Source organism: Physeter macrocephalus, chromosome 20 (genome assembly GCF_002837175.3).
Source record: "Physeter macrocephalus isolate SW-GA chromosome 20, ASM283717v5, whole genome shotgun sequence".
Lineage (NCBI taxonomy): Eukaryota > Metazoa > Chordata > Mammalia > Artiodactyla > Physeteridae > Physeter > Physeter macrocephalus.
The window spans coordinates 99,766,769-99,773,791 of NC_041233.1; the positions used below are offsets into that span (position 1 = coordinate 99,766,769).

Here is a 7,023-nt window from a genome sequence, read left to right on the forward strand (position 1 = left end):
CCCTGAGAACACCCTAATGCAAAAAGAGTCATGTACCACAACGTTCATTGCAGCTCTATTTAGAATAGCCAGGACATGGAAGCAACCTAAGTGTCCATCAACAGACGAATGGATAAACAAGATATGGCACATATATACAATGGAATAGTACTCATCCATAAAAAGAAATGAAAGTGAGTTATTTGGAGTGAGGTGGATGGACCTAGAGACTATCATACAGAGTGAAGTAAGTCAAAAAGAGAAAAAGAAATACTGAATGCTAACTCCTATATATGGAATCTAAACAAACAAAAAAAAAGTGGGAAACAGCCGCATAGCACAGGGAGATCAGCTCAGTGCTTTGTGTCCACCTAGAGGGGTGGGATAGGGAGGGTGGGAGGAGACACAGGAGGGAGGAGATATGGGGATATATGTATACGTATAGCTGATTCACTTTGTTATACAGCAGCAACTAACACAACATTGTAAAGCAATTATACTCCAAAGAAGATGTTAAAAAAAAAATTAAGTGGATCAAGTAGGTTTGTTAGCATTAATCTATTTTTTTCCAAGTAGTGATTAGAAAAAAAAAAAGATCAATTAAACACAGCAAATGTTTTTGGCACCTACTGCAAGGCCCAGTGTTGTTAATGATTTTAAAGATAATTGTGACAATTTAAAGAAAATGGAAACAATTACCTTATAATCTGACAAATAAAAAAATTTTAGACACGCATGCACCCTGTAAGCATTTGATGCTGCTTTGTTTTCCATTTTAAGTGAACGTCATTTTAACATTTCTGTCCAAATTTTTGTTATCCTAAGGCTTAACTCTAGCATCTGCTTTTCTGTAAATGCCTTCCCAGATGATCCAAAAATTATATGCAGCTACTCTCATCTGTATTTTCTCTTAACACTGTATTTATACCCCTACTCAAACATGCCTCTTGTTTAAGGAATATTGTAAGGGAGATTTGCTAAGGGAATACCCTAAATTAAAGACTGATCTCTTACATTTAGGAAGGTCATTCCCTGCAACTGAACGAAAAACATCAGGGTGGAAGAAGGCAGATAGATAAGAAATAGGGAACATCTATCCTGCCAGAAAGATGAAACAATAAAATTCTAGAAATTAATGGGATGTCACTGCCAGAATCCTAGTTTTTCCTGTATTGCAAATATATGTTACTATCCTGCCTACTAAGATGAATCACATCTGACTTTCCTATTTTGAGTTCAAGGCCATGTATTACTTATAGTTCTATTCCTAGCACTACACAGTTAAGAGCTAGAGAGAAAATGGATGGAAAGTTATCAGGGAATCACATTTAAGCATTAGTTTAATTAAATCTTTTCCCTCCTATCCATAGGAACAGGAATATTGATTAGTGTGGACTGGGGGCAGAAGGGTTGGGGGAGAACCAAGGTAGGTAATTTAGAACAAGGGGCAAGTCTGCACAGAGTGGGATTGAGCAGTTGGTCTCTAATTACACTTTGGGGCTTATGGGAAACTGGAGTGAAACATGATGGCACCTGAGGGATTGAAGTTAAAAGTAAAAAAAACAAAACAAAAACAAAAACAAAAAGCACCAAGGCCTGTTTTGCAGCCTTACGTGGAGTTGACCAGTATGTTACTTTTCTTTTCTCATAACATGTTTGAATGCTTTTTCTACATTTTCTGTGCTTACCTACCAACCTACTGGTGTCACAGGGTTAATCCATCCATTTCTTGAGAGAAATAGAATTATGAGATAATACAAAAAGTAACTTGGTTACTGCTGAGTTTTAAAAATTCCTTGAAATGCAAACCACAAAGGAAATACTTGGTTGCTTCTCTAAGGGATGGCGGAAATTGGTAGGACAAGATACTGTTTCTGGTTTTTGCTTTCGTTCTCTGAAGACATCTTTGTGTTTCTTGGTTCCGTGTGTGTGTGTGTGTGTGTGTGTGTGTGTGTGTGTGTTTCCAGAAACATGTAGCATATTCTTGAGCCAGACCACATGCCTATGAGTCAAAGCTTCAGCCTGCGTTTGTCTTAAACCGTGAAGCTCTGGGTGTAACCTAACAGAACCTGGCAGGTTGTCTGAATAGTTCTTTCACCACTTGACCCAAAATATAGTAAATCAGATGACATATTGTTCCAATTTTACATTAGTACTCATATTTTAATAAGGAAAGGAAGAGTGTGTTCTATCAAGATTTTCAAATACAAACAAAATCTAGTTTCAGATCCAAACTATTACAGAATTTAATATTGGAGTCACCAAATGTAGTTTGCTTGGTTTTTTTTTAACTTTATATGTAAGTATTTTAGCATTTGCTATGGATTGAATTATGTCCCCTCTCCCATTCCAAATACATATTTTGAAGTCCGAACTCTGCAGTGTGATAGTATTTGGAGTTGGGGGCCTTTGGGAAATAATTAGATTTAGATGAAGCCTTGAAGGTGGAACCCTTCATGGGCATAATGATGGGATTAGAAACCTTGTAAAAAGAGGGAGAGACATCTGAGCTCTCTCTCTGCCATGTGAGGACACAGGACATGCAGGAAGTCATCTGCATACCCGATGAGGAAGAGGGCGCTCATCAGGAACCAAATTGTCCAGCAACTTGATCTTGGATTTCCCAGCCTCCAGAACTATGAGAAATAAATGTCTGTTGTTAAACCATCCAGTCTATCATATTTTGTTACAGCAGCCCGAACTGACTAACATAACGTTTTCAAGTTTGGAAGTTTCACTGAGTTGCACTTAAAGTAAAACTTGATACTAGAAACTAGTAGTAGTATTAATGATGATGGTGTGATGATGGAATTTACTGAATTATCCTTTCTCTCTTGCTAAAATTCCTGGGGGAAAGTCAGTTAAGGTGGGGTTGAAATTTTATTATTCCTTCTAAGTAAATGTTGGTGCTATGGGCATCGAGCATATGCACCATTCTTAGCTCTGCTATCTCTAAAATGAATTAAAATATTTTGCACCTTTATTTTTAAAAAGACACCATATATTACAAAGGGAAAAAAACACCGTATATTTCTGCTACTTTTAAAAATAGATCCAGTTATAGAACTTCAATTAGGTTAGGTGACTGGTCCAGTCACTCAGCCAGTTAGTGACAAGGCTCCTTCCTCCCAGCCCAAGGAAAGTTTTTTTAGTCTCCGGGCGGAAGCCTAACTCTAGCCTATGGTATTTTTCTCAGAAATATTTTGTCTATGCTCTGAATTCATTAAGGCCTGATTAGAGCTAAAAGAGGCAAAAGATAAATAAATTAAAAAGAATTGGGGCTTCTTTCAAAAGCCAGAAGAGGCTATTTCCCCCCGCTTTCTGCTAACACATCTCTTCCCACGAGGCAATAAGCACTGAACTACATACCATAGGGTGGAATGGGAATAAGAAAATGAACAGGAGAAGGTTTTTCTGAATATGATTCTCCCAAACTATCTAAGGGATAGTTTAAGGATGACTTATCTCTCAGCGGCCCTCTCCATCTGTTTCTTTCTTTCTATACTTACATACACTTCAACTTCTCCTAAAACAAGGAAGCCATCATTCAATCCTGTCTTCACTTGGAACTATAATTCCCAACTCTGTTTTTTGTTACTAAAGCTTTGGGAATCATAACAGATATGCATTGAGTGTTCACTAATTGTCAGATCGTATTCTCGGGGCTGTACCGGATTGCTATTTAAACCTGACAACAATCCTAGGAGCTAGGATCTATTAATATGCTCCTTGTATAGATAAGGTAACTGAGGCCGAGGTGTTTAACTAACTTGTCAAAGTTCTCACATTGGAAAGTGTTGAACTTCAAAGCAAAAGCTCTTAACTCCTGCCTTTCCATGTATGTGTGTTACACTGCTCACCACACTTTCTCACCCTGTTGACCCTTATCCTTCTATTTCTAAACTACTGTGCTTGTCCGTTTACCAAGTTCCTCTCAATATTGGCCTGAAATCTTCCAGTTGTATACATTGAAAGACACAAGATGAATAGAAAGAATAAATACTTTAAGTGCCAGTTATTTTTAAATCATGTTCGACATTATGGCAGCATAATTCCATGTAAAAATTTGGAAATAGTCTGTTGAATAAATGTGAATAAATATCGATAAACTTGGAGTATGCATTAGTTGAAATGCTGTGTGCCATTAATAATGCTTACATTAGAATACTAATTAATTACGCTGGAGGCAATAAAATCACCATGAAGTAAAGACAAAAACTTTCAAAATTCCATCCATAGAAACACTGAAAAAAATAACAAAAAATATATATTTTTAATAACAAAATCTATTACAGTGAGTAATAGAATCCTGGTGAGATATTTCCATTTATCTATTTTTTAGTAGGTTCTAAATTTTCCATAGTGAGCACATAATACTTCAATAGTGGAAGGATAAGACACATTTGAAATGTAGTAGAAATAGTATATGTGCAAGAGCTGAGACATCCTGAGTCTTAGTCAACAAATATCTGTGTGGTTTCAGGTAAATAACTTCTTTGGATATCAGTTTCCTCATTTGTAAAAAGAGCACAAGGGACTAAATATTAATTACAACTCCCATATATCATATTGTAACTTTCATTTACATATACTTTCAAAATCTTTCATATAATCATGAAAAGTAGACAATATTAGCCAACTTTTTCTGAATGAAGTTGAGTTTCTGAGCACTTAAGAAACAAACAGTAGGTGGTGAGGACCAAGAGTCAAAACCATGTATTTCCAAAGAGGATATTTAAAATCTCCTCCATCACAAATATATATATATATTTTTGTTTGTTTGTTTGTTTGTTTGTTTTTTGGCTGCATTGGGTCTTCGTTGCTGTGCGCGGGCTTTTCTCTAGTTGCGGAGAGTGGGGACTACTCTTCATTGCGGTGCGCGGGCTTCTCATGTTGCGGAGCACAGGCTCTAGGCGCGCAGGCTTCATTTGTTGTGGCATACGGGCTCAGTAGTTGTGGCTTACGGGCTCTAGAGCGCAGGATCAGTAGTTGTGGCTCACGGGCTTAGTTGCTCTGCAGCATGTGGGATCTTCCCGGACCAGGGCTCGAACCCGTGTCCCCTGCATTGGCAGGCGGATTCTTAGCCACTGCACCACCAGGGAAGTCCTCGTCACAAATATTTTATATACTACCTTCATATAGTTCCTATTACTTGTGACCTCCTTTCTTCACGTCATTCTTTTGACTATTACCTCCAAATTGCTTCCAATCTTTTGGGTCTTGTTCAGTGGTTTCTTTCCCATTTCTGCTAGCAATTTCAGAATATCTTACCTATTTCTCCAAAAACCTTTCCTTAATCAGCCTAGCTGACTGTATCTCCTCACCATTTTTGACACACACACACAATGAGGTGGTTGAGACCTTACATGTCTGTGCCTGCTCTTACTTCGTTAATGATAAGGACCATATCTTTTGTTGATACTGTATTTTACTCTTAAACACACACACATGCTTCAACAGTTGCAAATCACTAGATGGGTCAGCACATTGTAACTTGGGTTTTGCAGATTATATCAGTTTGGGGGAAATCCCCGGAAAGTGGTGTGTGTGTGTGTTCTGCAAACGCTGGGTTCCCACATAGTAGGCACCATTTTCCTCCTTTTCTGCTTCAAATGAGGCCAAAAGGTGACTCTTCGCTCTACAGGTCCTAAGTGGAAGTTAAGGTACTGATCTCCACATAAGATGCCACCAGTCCCGCTGACCAGGCAGGGACTATGTTCATGGGGGTGTTTATCTGTCACTGTCACAGCCAGAGCCAGCCACTGGCAACCCTCATACCACTGCCTTCTCCCTCTTGGCTGCAAAAACTGTAGAACCGATGCTATCATTATTTTGTACTCTTAGTGTTCTATAGGTAATTTAGTTTTGATTAAAATAGTTTTGTTGTTGCATCCCTTCCTGATTCTTTGGGGTTGGTAATGGAGGAAAATCTACATGACCTTACACTGAACATCACGTCTGCACCCAACACTGGACCACATTCCTGTAACTGACCTAGTCCTGCTGACCCTCACTCACCTTTTGATAAGTTATAGGAGATGCCTTATCTCTTCATAATCATTCATTCAACTATTCAACACATAGTTATTGAAAGTTCATTATGTGCCAGTTCTTTATGTGACCGAAGTTTTGGTCACAGATCAAGAATGAGACATGGGGGAGCCAACCTTGGAGAGCTGAGCATAAAAAATAAAATAAAATGAAAAATAAATTTAAAATAAATAAAATAAAATAAAAAAAGAATGAGACAAAGCCCCTTCGCCCTTTTGGAGTTTATATTCTAAAGAGAAACACAGATATTAAGCAAGTTAGTATATATTAACTGTAATGATAGCTGCTATTAAAGAAAGTCAGAACAAGGGACTAAATAGTAATGTGCCTGTACATGCATGCATGTGTGTGTGTGTGCGAGTGTGTATACACATGTGTGTGCCTGCGTGTGCCCTAGTTTAGATTGGGCTCTAGGAAGGAAGTCCTCTATGAGAAAGTGGCATCTGAATGGAAGTGTGGGGAAGGGGTTTCATTTGAGGGAGAAGCAAACATAAATGTCACAAGCAGGAGTATCTGGATTTCCCTGCAATTCAAGGTGGACAGGTCTTAGTCATAAACTGAGTCTCCTATTATATATATTGTTTCCTGGTTTACAAAGAAATGAAATAAGATATCTCAAGAAAATATTTATAAAGGCAAATTTCAACATTTAAATATTAAATTATGTGCCTAAGCAATTATTTGCTTTATAAAGTGAGCCCCAGGGACATAGCTGTTGGAAAGACCCATTTGTCCCTCAAAACTATCAAATCGGTTACAGAAAGATTTAAACGAGGTAGTGGGTATGATTGCTCATAAAACAGACAACACGCCCAAACCAAAAAGCCATACATGGTGATTCAAATATTAGGGATTATTATATAAAAATGTACTATATTTTGAAGTATATTAACATTTATACAATGTATATTAATATGTTTAATTCTGTTTAACTGATTAATAGATTTTGACAACCCAACATTTTATATATTCCTTCTTGGCCCAATAGAACCA

At 37.6% G+C, this 7,023-nt stretch overlaps 1 non-coding gene across 1 annotated transcript; it reads left to right on the forward strand.

Moving 5' to 3' along the window:
• The first annotated feature begins 6,091 nt into the window (after positions 1-6,091).
• LOC112066956 (small nucleolar RNA SNORD55/SNORD39) lies at positions 6,092-6,166 on the forward strand. The gene has a single exon (XR_002892992.1). It is a non-coding gene; the product is annotated as a small nucleolar RNA SNORD55/SNORD39 (small nucleolar RNA).
• The last annotated feature ends 857 nt before the right edge of the window (positions 6,167-7,023 follow it).